Consider the following 21,228-nt stretch of genomic DNA (forward strand, 5'->3'; position numbering starts at 1 on the left):
CCTTTTTGCCCCATCTCTCTAATGACCTCGCTTCCCTGTTGGAGGGCAAAGGATTTTTTTGAGGTGGAGGCTGAAACTCCTTTAGGCCCCTGTGAAATAATTTCCAAATCAGCAGTATGGGCCCTGAATAAATGGGAATGAGTTTCTGGGACCCTGTAATACCTGTCTGGCTTAGCTGGAGCAGGAGGAAGAGAATCAGGGGTAGCACTAGAGTCAGAATACAAATCATCCAGAACATCAAGTACAGGAGGAATAGCTAAGGGCCTGTGCTGAGGCTTCTTAAGGAAAGTCCTAAGGCGTTTCCTAGAATCAGAATATTCCTGACCTTGCCACTTGAAATGTTCCCTCATGGTGTGCAGAACTTCCCCAAAAGAAATATCCTCAGGAGGGGAGGCCGAAGGGATGGAATCTTCTGCATCCGAGTCCTCATAGGTCTGGAAGAGCTCTTCCTGGCTATCAGAGTGGACAGAGCCCTCAGAGTCTTCATCTGAAGGAGTAGGGTCAGAGGGTTCAACCTGGGGCCTTTTATCAGGAGGAGGCTGGGATGCTCTCTCAGGATGGGCCTGTGAACCTCTAATCATGGAAATTAAATCAGCAGCCATGGACATAATTTGTGTCTCCGGAGTCGGCTGAGGTAAGGATTTAGAAGTAATATGCTTTGTTTTGCTGGCTACCTTAGCCCTAGTGTAGGCCTTAATAGACATGGCCATAGGAGGCCTGGCAGCTCCACGTGCAGGAGTGACCTTGTCTACAGCAATGGTCTCGGGCATTTCCTCGGTTTCAGTATCCGGAGGAAAATCTATAACTGGCATCGGAGTAATGTCTGGAATCGGAGTCGTCGGTAATGCGGTGTCTTCGGTTCGGAGCAGTGGAGAGACCGTCTCAGAGGGAACCGGAGCACTCACGCTAGGTTTTGGCGTGGAGTCGGTGGTAGACGCGGCCCGAGGATGTCGGTCCCGGTCTTTTCGCTTTTTGGGAGTTTGCGATGTCGGAAGATCCGACGGCATGGTGTAAGCAAATTTATCGCCGAAAAAATCTTCAGCGAACTCCGCCCGGCGCCTGAGAGTGCACTTGTTGAAGCGAGCACAGGCTACACAGGCCGAGACGTCGTGGTCTGGGCCCAGGCAAGGGAGGCAGTAAGAATGGAAATTCTTATGAGGTATTTGTTTACCACAAAAAAGACAATTGTTAACTTTTTCAGTAATTTCTGACATCGGCTGAGGCAAGAAAAGGTCCCCAACGGGGTACTTAGCTTTTCTGATGACTTCGGTATCGTAGAATACAGGAGCTGACCGACCGGCACTTGCGAACTGCTTCTGCTTCGGGCACCGTGCAGCAAGAAAGACTGAAGAAAATGGCGTCGGCTGATGCTTATGTACTCCAGCCGCTCTGACGTCGGAGAGAAATGCGACATCAGCTGACGTCGGACCCAGACTTTGGAATCCGGCCGACCGAGGGCTGCCTGAGGCAGGACAACCCACATGTTATGACTGCAGTTGCATTCTTGAAGGACATCCAAAGAACCAGGTTAGGGGGAAGGAGGGAGGGTCGGTTGTTGACAAATTAAGTTACCTACTCAGATGGAACATTATGGTGAGTACATAACTTCTTTATCTGAAGTAGTTAACTTCATTTGGTCATCAACCTGTGGGACAGAGTCCCCAGCTACCAAAAACTTGGGAGGTCCTCAAGGAAGGATATTCCGGAGCACTGCAGAGCCAAAAGCCACCCTTCCTCTAGACACTAAATCCAATTTATTGTGAGAGATAAAGGTATGAGAGGATGCCCAAGTAGTCGCAGAACAAATGTCATCCAAGGGAATTCTTGACCAGAATGCAGCTGATGTAGCCATAGAACAAGTAGAGTGAGCGTGAACCCCAGTAGGTTCTGGCAGGCCAGATAGTTTATATATGAACAAAATGCAAATTGAAATCCATCTGGCCAAAGTCATCTTCGATACAGGCTTACCCAAGAAGGGTTTAGCAAAAGAGACAAATAGCTGATCAGATTTGCGGAAGGCCGCTGTTCTGTGTAAATAAAACCATAACTGCCTATGAACATCTAACAAATGAAGTTTGTACTCCCCTTTGTTCTGATAGTTAGGGAAGAAAACTGAAAGATTAATGGACTGATTGATGTTCTTCTCGGAGGCCACTTTAGGTAGGAAAGACGGGTTAGTCCTGAGAGAGACCCTGTCCTTATGGAAAACCAGATACAGGGCTTTAATACAGACAGCTTGAAGCTCCAACACTCTTTTAGCTGAGGTAATGGCTACCAAAAAGGCAGTTTTCCAGAACAAGAATTTCAAATCAACGGAGGCTGCAGGTTCAAAAGGAGGTCCAGTTAGAACTTGAAGGACCAAGGTTAGATCCCAAGGAGGGACGGGGTTCCTAACAGGGGGCCTCAAGAGAAATTTTCCTTTCAGAAAGGTCTTACAAATCTTGGTGGCAGCGAGGGGACTGACATTATCTCCAATGTGAGAATGCGAGACGGCAGCCATTTGAACCTTTACGGTAGAGGAACTAGCCCCTTGCTGAAAAATATGTGATAGAAAATCGAGCACTACTGGTATGGGTCCAATTTCCTGTGAGACGCTCAAATAGAAAACCGCTTCCATTTACTATTGTAAACCTTCCTAGTAGACGACTTATGCACCGCTACCAGGATAGATCTAACTGCAGATGAGATACCGGGAGTCCTAGCAACTAATGGAACTGGATCAACCACGCTGAGAGCTTGAGATCGACCAGGTTCGGGGGCTTTAATCCCAAAGGATGAGATATTAGATCCGGGATGGGATCCAAGATCCACAGAGGAGCTACAAGATGAGACCACAGGCACAGGAACCAGTTTTGACGAGGCCAGAATGGGGCTATGAGGATAATCTTGTTCCCCAACCGAGGAGCTTTCTGTAAGAATTTTGTTATCAGTGGTAGAGGAGGATAAGCATACAGAAGACCGGGTGGCCAAGCATGAACTAGAGTGTTTCTGGGGCTCTCCCCTGGAGGGGGAATTAGAGCAAAAAACTCGCTGCACTTTGCGTTGGAAGGAGACGTGAAGAGATCGCAGCAAGGCTGACCCCACTTGCGGAAGATATATTTCGCTACTAAGGGATTCAGAGACCACTCGTAAGGTGAGAGGATGGTTCGACTCAGTTTGTCCACTAGGATGTTGGACCGACCCGGAATGTGCGTTGCTAACAGAAAACGGTTGGTGGATATCGCCCAATCCCAAACTCTCATGGCTTCTCGACAAAGAGGGTAAGACCTGGTCCCCCCCCTGTTTGTTGATGTACCAGACCACCGACATGTTGTCTGACTGAATCGCAATAGTCCCTGGAGGGAGAAAGGCATGAAGGGCTTGCAACGCTAGAAGCACCACTCTCATTTTCAGAACAATGATATGCAGAACGGTCTCTGTCTGAGTCCACGTACCTTGAAAAGTTCTGCCCTTGTAATGCCCCCCCCCCACCCAAGGCGAGAAGCGTCCGTGGTCACCGTGGCTTGGGGTTGCTGCATAACAAATGGTCGCCCTTCCTGAAGCTCTCGGGAGTGGAGCCACCACAAGAGAGAATTCCTGCATACTCTGCTGAGAGGAATCGGCAAGTCCAACGGATGGTGAAGGATGGACCACTGAACCTGTAATGTCCACTGGAGAATCCTCATGTGCAAGTGGGCTAAGGGCGCGAGGTTGATTGTCACTGCCATGGACCCTAGAGCTCTCAGGACTAACTTTGCTGATGGGGCAGGTGACTGGAGAAGGGCTAAAATGAGTAAGGTCTAACTGCAAAGTCCGTCTGACGTCAAGAAGGCCTCTGGCCCCTATGAATTCCAAGACTTGAACTGGTTGGAGGGATGACGTCTTCAAGTTTATGGTGATCCCCAAATGGGACGCTAGAAGTAGGAAACAATCCCTGGATAAGTAGAGTAGATGCCTCGTGGGGGTGGTCAGGAGCCAATCATCTAGGTAAGGAAAAACCTGTATTCCCTGAAGCCTCAGGTGGGCCGCTACAACTGCCATGACCTTGGTGAACACCCTGGGGGCTGTGGTGAGACTGAAGGGTAGGACCCTGAACTGGTAATGACTGGCCCCTAGCCAGAAGCGGAGAAACCTCCTGGAACACCTGTCCATGAGAAAGTGATAGTACGCATCCTTGAGGTCTATGGAGCACATCCAGTCCTTCTCCTGCAGCAGGGGCAGAATGGATTGAAGCATGACCATCTGGAATTTTTCCTTGGCAATGAAGAGGTTCACTGTTGAAAGGTCGAGAATCAGCCTTAAGTCCCCTGTCTTCTTTGGCACCAAAAAGAACCTGGAGTAATTGCCTAATCCGGATTGTCCTGGGGGGACATGCTGGATGGCTCTTTTTTCTAGCAGCTTTCTTACCTCTAAAGCTGCAGCCTCCCACTGACTGGGTGGGACATCGGGGAGACGCCTTGACTGAGGAGGCAGATTTATGAAAGGGATAGAATAACCTCTGGATATTATTCGAAGCACCCAGCGATCTGATGTTATGGACTCCCATTGAGCCAAGTGCTTCGAAAAATGCCCCCCCGACTGCCTCCAGAGAGGAGCAGTCGGGCAACCCCTCAGGGCTGCTGCGTGGGTCGATCAGAAAAGGGTTCCCGCGACCCAAAATTTTTTGGCCCCCTCTGCTTCGGGGCCGGCGTCCAGCTTGTCCCCCTCTGCCTCTGAGACTCAGCATATTCTTTCACCAGATCCCGCTGAAGTCTAATTACATGGGCCAAGTAATTCAGCGCCCTTATAGAAAAGGTAGCTGAAGCAAACATCCGCTTCCCGATACGATCCATAGTCCGAGACTCCTTATCAGGGGGATGGATTGAGGAACTATGCCTGAGCGAATTCCCTCTTGGTGGCTGCCGCCACCATCATGGCATCTACCGGGGAACGGGGGGGACTGAGAATCCTGTCTGGCCTCCTGTGGATGGGCTCTACAGTGTCCCATTCCTTACACGCCCTGGTAGTGATGAGATCAACCAGGGGGTCGGCCGGAGGGGACACCCAAGAGGTAGACGGGCCTGCGTCAAACGCCACCAGAAACACCGACTCGTCCAAGGAAGGCTTTTGGGCTGACCACCCCCCTTTCAGGCAAAAGGAGATGTCATTGGGGGGTGACCGGGGGGAACCTTCCCCTTCTTCCAAATCGGTGTCCTCCGTGAGGTACTCAGGGTGTCCAAGTGCCTCCTTTTGTACTTACGTTTGTGAGGGTCCTCCTCGGTGGGACTGTCTGAGGAGGGCTCACTAACAGGGTCGTGTTCCACCAGTGGAATGGGCTGGGGCTTCAACGCAGGCTGCCCCTGGGACTGGATGATGGAAGACAAGCCCAGCTGTAAGGGAGTGGGGGCTGGATCCGAAGAAAGAGCAGGGGGTCTCGAACCTCTCGAAAGAACCCTCTCCACCACATCGAAAGCCAAGGGTGAACCAGTCTCTCTGGGCTCCGTGGTTAACACCCTCGGATCCGGCGTGGGGATCGGCGTCGGAGCCGAAGCGCTCGGACCTGAGAGGGAAGTGTGCTCCAACAGAAATGGAGCCGAAGACACACTGGTCCCCCCAGATCCGACATACTCGGCCCAGAGAGTTCGGATCTGAAAGGGATCCAACAAACTCGAGGGCATGTCTGGTGTCGAGGTAACTATAACCGTTGGCGTCGACACCCCGGCCCCGGGACTCCTCGGATCCAACGGCTCCGAAACTCGATAACGGATCGGAGAAGGAGCTATCGGGGCAAAAAGTGGGGCTGAACTCCCTCCTGTAGGGGGGTGAGGCAACAGCCCTCCCATCTGCATTTGGGTCTGGAGAAAACGATGTATCATCCGGTCCATATCAGTGTCGGAGAGACTGCGGGTAGACCTAGAAGAGGCTGCCGTGACGACCTCGAAGATGGTCGGGCCTCCTCCTCCGGCTCCGGTGAGAAGCTTGGAGAATGGAGCCAAGGAGAGGAAGGCCTGGAAATCTTCTGAGGTGAGGAGAGCAGCTTGGCAGGTGGGGCCGAGGGGACAGAGTCGGCCCGCCGCTTGTGGCTCCTATGCCTATCTCTCTCTCTCTTTCTCCCTTTCTCTCTCTCTCTCCACTCCTTCTTCTCCTTCCTAGAGTCCCTCTCTCCCTGAGAAGAAATGGGAGGTTGAGTCCCAGCCAGGGGAGAGGGAACAACAGGCTGAGCAGCCACTGCCACGGCTGTAGCCTTTGAGTGAGAGGAGGAGAAGGAAGCCGACTCCGAGGGTAGAAGACCCACCAGAATCAGCTTATTCCACCTATCCCTTGGGAGGTTGAGTCCCAGCCAGGGGAGAGGGAACAACAGGCTGAGCAGCCACTGCCACGGCTGTAGCCTTTGAGTGAGAGGAGGAGGAGGAAGCCAACTCCGAGGGAAGAAGACCCACCAGAATCAGCTTATTCCACCTATCCCTCAGGGCTTGGGGGTTAAAAGCTGCACAAATTAGGCAGCCCGAAGACAAGTGCGATACTCCCAGGCAGAGGACACACTGAGTGTGGCCATCCTCTGGGGAATGCTTATGACCACACTCAGTGCACTTAGAAAAAATGGTCTTAGAGGCCTCGGCCATTATACCACACACACACACACACACACACACACACACACACACACACACACACACACACACACCTCACACAAACACCTAAGGGGAAAAAAAAAGGGGGTTACTAAGCTTTAAAGTAAGGGGAATGGAGAGGGGTTTAAACTAAGGAGTTAACTGCTCACACACACCAAAAAACTAAAAGGATTTTTATAAACTTTCCTACTTACAGATTGCCTAAAGCTAGGAGCTCGAGAAACCCGTGCTTGATAAAGCCACGGCAAACGAGATCTGATGATTGGAAGGAGTGGCAGAGAATTATGGGTAAGGGGGAGGAGCTTGGAGCTCGGATCTCTAGCTTGGAAAGATGCCGGCTAGGATCCAGGTCGGATCCGATACCACAGGTTGATGACCAAATGAAGTTAACTACTTCAGATACATAAATATAGTTTCAAGTATAGAAAACTTCTGGAAGAGCCTCATGCTGATCAAGAACGAACACAGGAATGGTTAAGGAGAGGTGAATTCACATCAAGAAATGAAAGGTTAATATTGGCAGCCCAAGATAGTAGGCTATGTACATGCTGGTTTACAAAGCCCATTGAACATGTGGGAGAAATTTTGTAAAACCGAATTGGAAACAGTCACACACCTTGTTGCTGGTTGCGACAAATGAATGGCAGAGGGACTGTATACTGAAAGGCATAATAATGTGGTGAGACTGTTACACTAGAGATTGTGCAAATATTATGGTATAGAAGTGGCTGAAAAACACTGGAAACATGAGCCACAAAGAATCATAGAAAATGATGAAGTTTATATCACATGGGATCACCCAATACCAACAGTTCAAAAGATAGATGCTAGAAAACTGGATATAGTGGTCCAAGAAGAGATGACAAAAGTAGCACTGATCACTGAAATGGCCACACTTAGTGAATACAGTGTCTTGTGTACAAAGAGACACAAAGTCATAAAATACCTGGATCTGCAAGCAGAAACAAGAGCCATGTGGAAGAAAGATACCCAGACAGTTCTAATAGTAGTAGGAGCAACTGGTGTTATAAAAATAATTGGAAAAGTACCAAAAAAAAAAAAAAAAAAACAAGTAATCTCCATGGTATCCCTGAAGTCTCAAAACAACCCACTAAACAAGTACAGTGGGTCCAAAAACAAAACAGTGTAAGGAACCTCTCTGTGTGGAAGATTTCCAGTCCATATACCTCTAGTTAATCATTGTATATTAATCAGATCTGACAATAGTAGTGGAAGTAGTGAACTTAAACCCGTCTTAAGTCAAAAAAAAAAATAAATAATAAAAAATATATAATTGCACAGAATTACTAAGTATTCGAAAGTAATCCAAGCATCATTATGCATTTTATTTGAAGTACATAAGGGTTACATTATTATGACAGCTACTAAGTAGGGCAGAACCAGCTCAAATGTCACACTAATTGGGGAAGGGATGTGAATTTAACATGTATACCAATAACACTTTGTTTTACAGCACAATAAACCATACCCTTGCCTGATAAAAAGTATATATATACATATATATATATATATATATATATATATATATATATATATATATATATATATTTATTAATAAAGATTGGGAGGAAACTATTACTCTATTTTTGTTTTACTTGGATTGCTTGTCTGTGTACTTAATAAAGGATTTTTGACTGGAAACAGACTGCCTACCTTGCTTAAGAGTTTAAGTTTGCTACTTCTACTACTATTGTCTGATCTGATTAATATACAGTGATTAACTAGAGATATATGGACTGGAAATCTTCCATACAGAGAAGGTTCTTACACGGTTTTATAAAAAAGAATTTGCAATAATATTTAGATGTTACCAATTCATGTAACACTGTATGAATTGCAGAAAGAGTCATTACTGGGCACATTGCGGTTGCTGCGAAGGGCACTTCTGGTTAAGGTCAAAGAGTGAAACAATACTAATTTCATGAACTTAATTCATACTTTGACTTAGGAATGGGGTCCATTCCCGTCATGGTATTAGAAACCTAAAAGACTTGGAGAAATTAAAAACTGGCATAAGGACAAAAAAGTACAGTTGTGTACACTTACCATAAATGTAGATGTTTGAGTGTATTCACTGTTGCAGTCATTACATTTGGGTTATCTGCTTGCAGGTAGCCCTCAGTTGGCCTGATTAACAAAGTCTTGGGTCCTGTGTCGGTTGCTGTCCCTTCTTCCATGACATCAGGTTGTCAGGGGCATAAAACATGCAGCCGACGCCATTACATCAGTTTTTCTTGCCCGAGATGTCAGGTGCCCTCCTAATGGGAAGCAATTAAATATAAAAGCACAAAGATATACCTCCAACAAAAAAGCAAATACACCAAAAAGGCTTTTAAGCATAGTAAAGGAAAGTAGAGGTTTAGCCAAAAGAAGTTAGGGGGCTGGAGGAAGGGCAACCAGGACTGTAACAGTGTATACACTCGAACATCTACATTTATGGTAAGTGTACACAACTGTACTATGTTCTTTATGTTTCACTGTTGCAGTCATTACATTTGGGTAGATTCCCAAAGCTATGGTTGGGAGGAGGAATTTAGATAGAATTAGGGCCAGCTATAAGGCCCTGCAAGACTGCAGTGGCAAAGCCAGCTCTGGATTTAGAGAAAATTGGCAAATGATAATGCTTGGTGAAAGTATGTACAGAACTCCAGGTAGCAGCTTCTAGGATATCCCTGGTAGGGAGCCTCTGAGAAAGGCTGTAGAGGTACATGCAGCCCTGGTGGAGTGAGGTCTGGTCCCCTGGGGGATAGGTTTTTCCATGGTGCTTATAGCAGAAATAAATGCAATGGCTTATCCATTTAGAAATGGTTTGCTTTGAAATAACCTTCCCTTCTGCCCCTGCAGTGAATGCCACCAGCAGTTGTTCAGATTTCCTTTGAGGTTTAGTCCTGTCCAAGTAGAATCTAAGTTGTTTGTGCACATCTAAGGAATGCAGTATCTGTTCCCCCTTTATTCTGTGGATTGGGAAAGAAGGTTAGCAAATGAATGGACTGATTAAGAACCACACTAGATACCACCTTGGGCATGAAGGATGGATTATTTCTGAGGGACACCCTGTCCGCATGAAAGATGATGAAAGGCTCAACTGCCATAAGGGCCTGTAATTCAGATACCCTTCTAGCTGAAGTGATTGCTAAAAGGAAAGCTGTTTTTCAAGAAAGAAATGTTTAAGTCTGCAGTAGCAGCTGGCTCGAAAGGAGGTAGAGTGAGTTTCTCCAAGACAAAGTTAAGGTCCCAGGCTGGGGTTGGAGCTCTCCTGGGTGGTCTCAAATTTTTTGACCCTCTGAGGAACTGCTTGAGCAGTGGATGAGAGAAGAGGGGAGGTTCTGTGTTGTAATGAGCTGAAATGGCTGAGGCATGGATTTTAATGGAGGAAAAAGACAGGCCCTTGTGAAGCATCTCAGTTAAGTATTGTAAAATCTGAGGTAAATTGGGCGCTGCTGTGCTCATCCCTTGAGATTGGTTCCAGGCAGAGAATCTTTTCCATTTTTCAGCATAAGATTTTCTGGTACTAGGCCTCCTTGCCTCTAAAATATCCATCACAGGTTTGCTGAGGGATGGTAAAGGAGAGATTAAGTAATTAGCCAGCCTGCACGGTTCAGTGTTAGAAGCTGAGAGTGCAGAATCTGGTTCTCCTGTTGAGATAGCAGGGAAGGAGCTTGAGGCGCTGTGTGGGAGGGGGTACCAGTGTTGGCGTGGCCAGTCTGGAGCAATCAAAATCATCCTTGATTTGTCCTGTTTGATTTTTAGTAGTACTTTGGAGAGCAAAGGCAGAGGTGGAAAGGCATAGACTGATAGGTTTTTCCAGCTGAAGGACAGAACATCCACTTTCTAGGCTTGTTTGTGGGGAGTCCTTGTGCAAAATTTGTCCAACTGGCAGTTCTGGGGAGAGGCAAACAGGTCTATATCTGGGCTCCCCCATTTGCTTGTCAACATGTTGAAAATCCTTGGTTCCAGTTTCCACTAGTGTGGGTCCATGAGTTTTCTGCTTAGTCCGTCTGCCAGTGTATTTAATTTTCCTGGCAGGAATTGAGCTTGTAGGTGCACTTGGTAGCTCAAGGCTGTGTTCCACAATGCCATGGCTAATCTGCAGAGGGGGTAAGAATGGGTACCCCCCTGCTTGTTTATGTACCAGATAACAGTGGTATTGTCCATCTCTGCCATTAATTGTCCTTGAAGAATGTGGTCCTTGAAGGCTGTCAGAGCATTCTGTACAGCTAACATTTCTTTTTGATTGATATGCAGGTGCATTTGACTTGGGTTTCATTTGCCCTGAATGCACTTCCCTGCCAGGTGAGCTCCCCCATGCATAGGCTGTGCATCTGTTGTTAGGGTTTGGGCGGCAGGGGGTGGTGTTAAAGGTAGTCCCTTGTTTTGATGGCAGGCCTCTGCCCACCAAAGGAACTCTAGGCGTAGGCAAGGTATGCTAGGAATCATTGTTTCTAGGTCTTGAGAATGTTGACACCATAGGCTTTTTAGATACCACTGTAGTTTCCTCATATGCAGTCTTGCAAATGGAATTAGAAGAATGCAGGAGGCCACGAACCCCAAGGCTTGCAGTATTTGTCTTGCAGATAGCAGGGTTTTTGTGGCCACTTGTTTGAAGTAGGTTGTCAAATGAATTTGTTTCTCTGGCGTGAGGTAAGCCATCTGGGAAGTTGTATTCAAGCTTGCTCCCAGGAATATAATTTGTTGACAGGGTACCAGGTGCGATTTCTTTTCGTTTATGTTGTACCCCAGATAAGTTAGAACCCTGTGTACAAAGGTCAGATGATTCAAAAGTATGTCCTGGCTTTCTGCCTGAATTAGACAATTGTCCAGGTATGGGTATATTTGAATATTTCTTTGCCTGCAAAATGCAATAACTGGAGATAGGCACTTTGTGAATACCATGGGCGCAGTAGATAAGCCAAAGGGCAGTGCAGAGAACTGATGCGTGTAGCCTGCTTTGAAGTGTGGGTATCTTCTGCAAGATTCCCTGATTGGGATGTGCAAGTATGCTTCTTTTAAATCTAGTGTTGCCACCCAGACATCTTTGCCTATAATAGGAAGTAATTGCTGAAGAGTCAGCGTCCTGAATTCTGGAATCTCCAAAAAGGTGTTTAGAGTAGACAGGTCCACGATAGGACGCCATGAATCGTCTTTTCTGGGTACCAGGAAAAGTCTCTAGTAGAAACCTTGTCCCTTTTCCTCTTCTGGTACCAGCTGAATAGCCCCCATGCTTAAGAGAGAAAATACTTGTTTTTGGGCCTCTGCCCACTGATTTGGGGGTAGGTCCGGTCACCCGCTTGGTATTGGCAACATGTGGAAATGAAATCTGTATCCCTAGGACACTATATTTAAAACCCATTTGTCCTGGGTAATGAGTTCCCAGTTCTTTGCATGAAGAGCAATCTTTCCCCCCAAAGGGGCAGTCAGTTGATAAGTGCTTGGACATTTTAAAAGGAAGTCATTGAGACAGTTTACCATAGGGGGGAGTCTTATTATTCCCAGATTTGGAAGTGGAGGCCCCCACTGCTTAGTTTTGTGTGTCCCCTGGGACTGAAACATGGGGTTTTTGCTGTCTCTGGGTTTGGGAAGACCTGGAAGGGATGGAAAGGACCAATTCTTAGAGGGCCAGTGCCTACTAAATCTAGGAGGCTGAACTAGTAAAACGTCTTTAGCAGTTTGCATAGATTTAGCTTTATCTTCCATCTTTTTAAGAACTTCCTCAGCCTTGTTGCCAAACTGGCGGTCCTGATTTAAAGGAGCATCCAACAATTTAACTTTAACATGATCAGGCAAAGATTGCTCCTTAAGCCAAGCATGCCTTCTGAGCACAGACCCAGTAACAGCAGCCCTGCAAGAGGCCTCTAATGAATCAAAACCACATTGCAAAGTATGTTTTCCAACTTGTTCAGCAGAATGCATTAAATCCTGTAATTCTTTATTTTCCACACAGTCAGGAATCAACACCATTTTCTGTTTAAGCAGTCCAATAACATGTTGCTGATACTTTAACATATGAAATTGGCAGTTTAAAGCCCTAATGGCAAGGATGCAGAAGTGTAAACCTTCTTACCCCATATCTATCCAGCGCTCTGGATTCTCTATCAGAAGGGGTAAGATTTTTAGCAGTAGAAAACTTAATGTCCTTGGGCCCCTGTGAAACTGTCTCTGGGTCTGCAATAGGATTTTTAAAAAGGAACTTGTGGGACTCAGGGACACTGTAGTATCTGTCAGGTTTTCTGGGAGCAGGAGGCAGGGAATCAGGGGCCAAACTACATTCCGAAAAAGCATCATCAACAATGTCTAGTACAGGAGGAATAGCTAAAGGCCTATGCTGAGGTAGGAGAAGGAAATCCCTAAGCCTCTTTTTTGAATCAGAAAAATCCTGGCTTTCCCAGTGGAAATGCTCACTTAGAGTATGTAAGGTTTCCCCAAAAGAAAAATCCTCAGCAGGGGAAGCAGAGGGAATAGAGTCCTCTGCATCAGAATCTTCATAATTAGATAAGGGTAAATCCAGATCATCAGAAGAAGCAGAAAAAAACAGAATCCTGATCAGAAGATTCATAATCAACTTCAGTCCTAGGACTCTTAGGTGGGGGTGTGTGGCTAGCCCTGATTAGGTTCCATAGCTGAAGCATCTCGCGGCATACCGGACTCCTAATGGGTCTCAGTAGAGGCCTGTGAATCAGAAGTAGCGGGTATCAGGGGCTCCGAAAGCGCCAGGGTGGCCTGTCTCTGTCTTTATTTTTGCGTATTTTCGGAATCCCAGTAATCGGATGGCTAACTGACGACATTTCCGGATAACTAAACCGAGAATCGAAATATTTACAGGCGAAAATATACCGTTGAAGGGATAGTGCGCTGATTAAATAAAGCACAAAACCGGCAGCAAGGTACATCATGGTCAGGGCCTAGGCAAGGAATACAGTACGAATGAAAATCTTTATGAGGCATTTGCTTTCCACAAGTAATACAATTATTAATTTTTACTGACATCGGAAAGGAGCAAGAAAAAGTTTCCCCAATGGGGTACTTAGCTTTAGTTGAAGACTTCGGTTCTGAAACTCGAAAATAAAAATTTCAGGAGTCGGCCAACCAGCACTTGCGAACTGCTTCTGCTTCGGGCACCGCACGGCAAGAAAGACTGATGTAATGGTGTCGGCTGCATGTTTTATACAAGTGACAACCTGACGTCATGGAAGAAGGGACAGCAACCGACACAGGACCCAAGACTTTGTTACTCAGGCCGACTTGAGGGCTACCTGCAGGCAGATAACACAAATTTAATGACTGCAACAGTGAAACACGAAGAACATCATTTGTTCTCAGGGTTGATGGCCTACAGACCTTGATTCTGGTGATATAGTGTCTTAGTTGTCTGTTGACAACCACGGTAAGTAATTCACCCACTCACCAAACCTCCGTCACATGAGTTAGACTGAAACACTGATAAATGGACTGAATGTAGACAAAGACATCACTCTGCAGTCCTTCATTCTGCTGATATACAGTGTCTTAGTTGTCTGTGGACATCCACAATAAGTAATTAGCTATAAATTCCCAAATATACATGAGATTATTAATGAGATGCAGGACTTGAGACGGTTAAGATACAGACCATTAGGAGTACAACAGGTTTGTCTAATGTATTCCTCAACTTCACGGCCCTTTTCCTCCCTATTTACATTGTCCTCTGTAAAGCAAAAACAATAAAGCATTTACAATTTTTATAATTCCCCTTACTTCTGTAACAGATGTCTATCTTCTCATACTGTGATGGTTTCACTTAGAAAATGATTCTCTCACGTTTGAATAAAGCTTGCTGGAGTCGCCCAATTACTGACATCATCGAGGCCAGGCAGTGCAGGTACTTTTTTTTTTTTTTTTTATCAGTTCCCTCCCCCAAAGTGACATCACCACAGCCGTCATCTGATTCTAACTAAAATAATAAGACCCACTTATTCTGTGATGCCATGGCTCCCTTGTCTTTCCCCCAGCCTGAGTGCTGTTCATTTTATTCAGTAGTAGTGTAGTAACACCGATGTTTGGACACAGAAATCTGGTATGCATACTTGTACATTCTGCACGGCAAATGATGCTTAAGTGGTGTATCGCTTGCATACTTCTCTGTTGTATTTGCACGAGATACTGCTAGAGTGCAGTGCGGGAAAAGAAAGATTAAAACATTACCCTGGTATCAGAGGTGGCAGTGCAACATATTCGTAGTGGCTTAACATGAGAGTAGCTCTAAGCAAGCACCATGTGAAACCTGAACAAGCACCTAGCATTATTCAGTGCAGCTTCCACACCTTAAGTCTGAAAATGAATTCACATACTCACATGAACAGGAGTAGCTGCATATTGATGGCTAAAGGTGTATGGGTATGTCGGGTGCTTACTACACTGCAAAACTGGTATGTAATGGTGGAGATATTTGGAAGGCATGAGCAAACACACCAGTATATTAAAGCCATAGCACCAATTGAGCTGGAGGCTGGCAAATAGATTTAGTAAGGGATTTTGTCCATGCACAAATATTTCAACAGTGATTCTTTGCAGTGGCATCCATTATCTGATTCAAGGTAAGTTAACCTTGATGTCCTTTATTTAAAAAAAAATCAATAAAAAATTGACTTTGTTATAAGTGACTTCTGGACACAAGAAAAAGGAAGGGGAAAATATAGCAATGTGGTTTGTATGTGCAAAGACAAATCCAGGGACACTGCAAAAGGTTTTTTTTGCAAACCAACCAGTGGAGTAAAAACATATGAAAGCAAACACTGCATACCAACACACTTTGCACATGTAAATCTCAATTTTTAACAAGGTGGAAGCATGAAGTGATACCTTAACACTTAAATTAATAAAGATCTAAATTATTTAATAGTATAAATGTTTTATTTTTTAGCTCCTTGGTGCAAGACCTTACTGGATGTGATTGCAGTCAAATAAGGCCATGGTTATAGTGCAGCAAAAAAATGTCCCCTCTAACAAAGGAAATGCTAGAGCAAAGATTAAATTACATGAGTCAAGCATCCTGCTGAAATCTGCCAAACAATGGGATTACCAGGTCAAATTACCCTCAGGATTTTGACAGCTAGGGAAGCCAAGTATTATGGGGAGGGGAGAAGTAAATGGACTGGAATTCATTGTCTCACAAATTAGTGCCATTTAAACTAAATTAGAAAAAAAGGCAGCAGTAAACAGCACTTTGAGTGTGTTCTGTGGCATTTGCACTGTTTCTGTTTTAAGTAGTCATCCAGCAGCAGGGAATGTTACTTACACTGTTCTGTTTTACTCAGCACTTTGTACGCATGCAACATCTATGAAATGACAGGAACTTTAGGCAAACTGAGGCCTGCATGATGTAACATTTTTGAGCCAAACAATGATTTCTGGGATACTGGATGGCAACCTGATTTATCCAAACCACGTCAATATGCCAGCCTCCAGGTGGTCAGAGTCTGGAATTACATATAAAAATATTTAAAATCCTGTAAATAATCCCAGAGTGCTGTTAAAGTGTAGGAAACATCATGCCATGATGTTTTAAATATGTTTTTTTGAGTCTGTGGGTGTGGTACTACACAGTGGGTGGGAAATTGAGTGACGTGTTAAAGTGGGCATTACTTTGGTCAGTTTTAGTTGGACCCGAATTTTAAACACTGGGATTGTCCCTTTAAACTTGAATTTATGATTAGGTGAATTTTCTATGTGCCTAGCTAGTGCATTCTCTGTTTTCCCTCTCCTAATAGCGTATAGGTTGTGAGTTGAAAAACAGTAAAGTAAATAATAAAAACAATTATAACTTAACATGTGGCATATGACACAGCATGGGTACATGATCTAGTAAGAGTGAGTATGAAAGTAACAAAGAAAGGAATACATACTCCTGTGGATTTTGTATGGCTTGCACTTTTATGGTAGCAGTATTTCCTAAGCTCCAGGTGTGGATGTGCAGACAGCTAATCGTAGTCTTTCACAAAAGCAAAGTTTCTGTAAATGACTACCCTCCCATTTTGCCAAGAGTGGTGCCTGTGTCTAAAGTCAGTCCATTTATAAATATTCCATTCTAACCCATAGAAAATAGGAAATACAAAAAATCCTAAATATTAAAAATAAATAAAAACACAACCGAGCAAAGGCCTCAATGTCAGTCATGAAATCTATTTCAACAGCAAGTGTCTAAATCTTTTTAAAATGCTCCAACAAGTAATTAGCAGAACAGTCTAACAATGCTGGTTCCTAAACAGCATGCAGCGCTAAATGAGTTTCTGTAAAAGGAAGAAAAATAAGCAGTCTTTGGTCAGTTCAAGTTACTCCATATAATAAAAGAGAGGAAGCCAGGTTCATGCAAAAGTAATAGCAGCTGCTAACACATTTGTATATTAGATCAGATAAATAATCCTTCCAATGTATGATGTCCCCCACAAACAGATATTTTACTACCGATTTATTAATGTTTGTAAAAGGGTACATCTTCCAGTGCTGGATAGAAGTTTTAGCCACTGACTAAGGATTTACATGCAGCATGGAAAGCCTTACTTATTTTGCATTTTGCATAACATGCTACTCATTTTATATTGGTAAGACTTTCATGAAATTTTCTGTTAGAATTTTGGACCATATCAATGCCATCAAAAACAAGCTTAATACAAATGAATTATATAAACATTCGGACAGATGATACTTTTGGAAAGTTTGCTTTATTGGACTGGAGGATTTACAAGGAAAGATTACTGGGGCAGATTTAAATCTATTGTTGAGAAAACATAATATGGTCAATAAAAATTACAGGCCATCACATTACAAGGTTTAAATGAGGTATTCAATAAAAAATGTCTGCTATGACTGACTATGGCTGGCTGAATTTGGTTTGTTTTAGTAATTAGGAGTGAGATGATGTGTTATTGCAAGCTATGCCCGGGGAAGTAGATCAGTGGATGTGTAAAGTACAATTGTGTACCTACCATAAATGTAGATGTTCTAGTGTATTCACTGTTGCAGTCATTACACTTGGGTTATCCTGCTGGCAGGCTACCCGCAGTCGGCCTGAATTTCAAAGTCTTGGTCCAGTGTCAGTTGCTGTCGCCTCTTCCCTGATGTCAGTGCGCCAGGAGTATAAAAGATGCAGCTGATGCCATTTTCTTCAGTTTTTCATGCCCCAGATGTCAGGTGCCCCCAAAAGGGTAGGCTAAAAATTATGCCAATAAAAATGCATGCACTAACAAAAACATTACCTTCATCTACAAGCAAATACACCACATAGGTTGAATAGAATAGAGAAGTACAGATAAGTCCCAGCAATGAAAGGGGGATGGTGGGAGGGTAACCTGGACTGCAACAGTGAATACACTCGAACATCTACATTTATGGTAGGTACACAACTGTGCTATGTTCATCGTGTTTCACTGTTGCAGTCATTACACTTGGGTTGAATCCCAAAGCTGAGGTTGGGTGGCTGGGCCTAAATAGAATTAGGAGAGGCTATGAGGCCCTGCAGAACTGCAGTGGCGAAGCCTGCTCTGGATTTAGAGTAAAGAGGTAAGTGGTAGTGCTTTGTAAAAGTGTGCACTGAAGTCCAAGTTGCAGCCTCCAAAATGTCCTTGGTTGGTACTCCTCTGAGGAAGACTGCTGAAGTGGCTGCTGATCTGGTTGAATGTGGCCTAATGCCCTTAGGCACTGATTTGCCATGTTGTAAATAGCAGAAACGAATGCAGTGGCCTATCCATTTTGAAATGGTCTGCTTTGAGATAGCTTTTCCTTGTGATCCTGCAACATATGCCACTAAGAGTTGCTCAGTCTTTCTGAAAGCTTTAGTTTTGTCCAAGTAGAAGCGTAGCTGTCTGTGTATGTCCAAAGAATGCAGAAGTCTCTCCCCCTTATTCTGTGGGTTTGGATAAAAAGTAGGCAAATGAATGGTTTGGTTAAGGGCCACACTGGACACTACCTTAGGCATAAATGTTGGGTTTGTCCTCAGAGAAACCCTGTCCGGATGGAAAATTATAAAAGGTTCCACCGCCATTAGCGCCTGTAACTCTGAGACTCTTCTTGCTGAAGTTATTGCTAGGAGCACAGCTGTTTTCCATGATAAGAATTTTATCTCAGCTGTACTGGCTGGCTCAAAAGGATGCAGTGTAAGTTTTTCCAAGACAAAATTGAGGTCCCATGCAGGTACTGGTGCTCTCCTTGGAGGTCTTATGTTTTTGGCCCTTCTGAGGTACTGCCTTAGCAGTGGATGTGAAAAAATAGGTGGGTCCGTATTGTAATGAGCTGAAATGGCAGAGGCATGGATCTTAATTGATGAAAAGGATAGGCCTTTGTCCAGCATCTCAGTTAGGTATTGTAAAATCTGAGGAATATTTGATACAAGCGTGTCAATTCCTTGTGCCTGGTTCCAAGCACAGAATCTCTTCCATTTGTCTGCATAAGATTTTCTGGTGCTGGGCCTCCTGGCCGCCAAAATAACATCCATAATTGCTTTAGAGAGAGGTGCATTCTGAATGTTTACATTATCCGCCATGCAGCCAGACTTAGGGTTCTGAGTTGGCTGTGCAGGATCTGATTGTTTTGTTGTGTCAATAAATGAGGAATTTGATGTAATGTCTAGGCTGGGCCTTGAGACAAGCTCTTTAGGACTGGGTACCAGTGCTGGCGTGGCCAGTCTGGGGCAATCAGTATCATTTTTGACTTCTCGTCTGACTTTCAGGAGTACCTTGGGGAGGAGAGGCAGTGGAGGAAAGGCATATACTTTAAGGGTTTTCCAGCTGAATGATAGAGCATCCACTTTCCATGCTTGCTTGTGATAAGTCCTTGTGCAGAATCTCTGTAGTTGGCAGTTGTGAGGGGAGGCAAATAGATCTATGTCTGGGCATCCCCATTTCCTTGTTATCATGCTGAAGATTTGTGGCTCTAGTTTCCACTCGTGAGGATCCATGAGGTTTCTGCTTAGTTTGTCTGCCAGAGTATTTGTTTTTCCTGACAGGAATTGTACTTGCAGGTGTACTTGATAAGTCAATGCTGTGTTCCACAAAGTCATGGCTTGTCTGCAGAGGGGGTAGGAATGTGTGCCTCCCTGCTTGTTTATGTACCACATGACTGTAGTATTGTCCGTCTTTATCAGCAGTTGTCTTGGATGAAGTAGATCCTTGAAGGCGGTCAGGGCATTCTGAACAGCTAGCATCTCTTTTTGATTGATATGAAGATGCATTTGGCTTGTGGGCCATGTGCCCTGAATACATTTTCCTGCCATGTGGGCCCTCCAGGCGTAATCTGATGCATCTGTTATTAGTGTCTGCCTGGCTGTGGGTAAAGTGAATGGCTGTCCCTTGTTGTGGTGACAGGCCTGTGCCCACCATCAAAACTCCTGTTGCAGGCAGGGAATGAGGGTTATTAATGTCTCCAGGCTGTGGCAATGTTGAGTCCACACACTTTTTAGATACCATTGTAGTTTCCTCATATGCAGTCTTGCATATGGAATTAGCAGAATGCAGGATGCTATGAAGCCCAAAGTCTGCAGAATATTTCTTGCAGAAAACTGGGTCTTTGTTGCCAACATTTCGAAGTAAGAAGTCAGTTGCCTTTGTTTGTCTGGCGTGAGATAAGCCATCTGGGCAGTTGTACTTAAGCTTGCACACACGAATATTATCTCTTGAGAGGTTACTAGTTTTGATTTCTTTTCGTTTACTGTGTACCCTAGGCAAATTAGTAATCTTTTTACAAACGCCAGATGCTTTAGTAGAATGTCCTTGTTCTCTGCTTGAAAAAGGCAGTCATCCAAGTAAGGATATATTTGAATTCCTCTTTGTCTGCAAAAAGCAATTACTGGTGCCAGGCATTTTGTGAAGACCCTGGGCGCAGTAGATAAGCCAAAGGGCAGTGCAGAGAATTGGTAGTGCATTGAGCCAGCTATGAATCTGAGGTATCTTCTGCAAGATTGTCTGATTGGGACATGCAGGTATGCCTCTTTTAGGTCCAAAGTTACAAGCCAAGCCTTCTTGCCCAGCATGGGCAGAAGCTGCTGCAGAGTCAACATTTTGAATTTTGGAACGTCCAGAAAAGTGTTTAGAATAGACAGGTCCAGTATTGGTCTTCAGGCATTGTCCTTTCTGTTTACCAAGAAAAATCTAGTGTAAAATCCATGTCCCTGCTCTTGCTGTGGTACTCGCTTAATGGCCCTCATGTCCATGAGGGATGAAACTTGTTTTTGTGCCTCTGCCCATTGATTGTGTGGCAGGCCTGGCATACAGTTTGCCTTTGGCAGGGTGTGAAAGTGGAACCTGTAGCCCTGAGACACTATATTCAAGACCCATTTGTCCTGGGTGATCATGTGCCAATTTTGTGAAAAAAGTGCTAGTTTTCCCCCTAAGGGGGCTGCCAAAAGATAAGTGCTTGGTACTGGCAGTAGAAAGTCATTGGGACTGTTTCCTATATGGCTGTGATTTGTCTTCTCCGCTTTTGGAGGTAGAAGCACTCCATTGTTTAGGCCTGTATGAGCCTTGGGGCTGGGATCTGCCTTTAGGGCATCTGTATCTGCCTCTTAGTGGCCTGTCTGACACTTGAAAGGACCAATTCTTTGAAGGCCAGTTTCTGCTAAATCTGGGTGTCTGTACCTGTAAGAAATCCTTAA

The 21,228-nt window shown here is 44.8% G+C and overlaps 1 protein-coding gene across 2 annotated transcripts in view; it reads right to left on the reverse strand.

Annotated features, from left to right (window-relative positions):
* DGKE (diacylglycerol kinase epsilon) overlaps nt 1-21,228 on the reverse strand; it is a 1,358,385-nt gene that overhangs the window by 42,822 nt on the left and 1,294,335 nt on the right. The gene's annotated exons all lie outside the window — the stretch shown is intronic.

This window comes from Protopterus annectens, chromosome 12.part0, assembly GCF_019279795.1.
Source record: "Protopterus annectens isolate FY-2018-M chromosome 12.part0, PAN1.0, whole genome shotgun sequence".
NCBI classification, from domain to species: Eukaryota; Metazoa; Chordata; order Ceratodontiformes; family Protopteridae; genus Protopterus; species Protopterus annectens.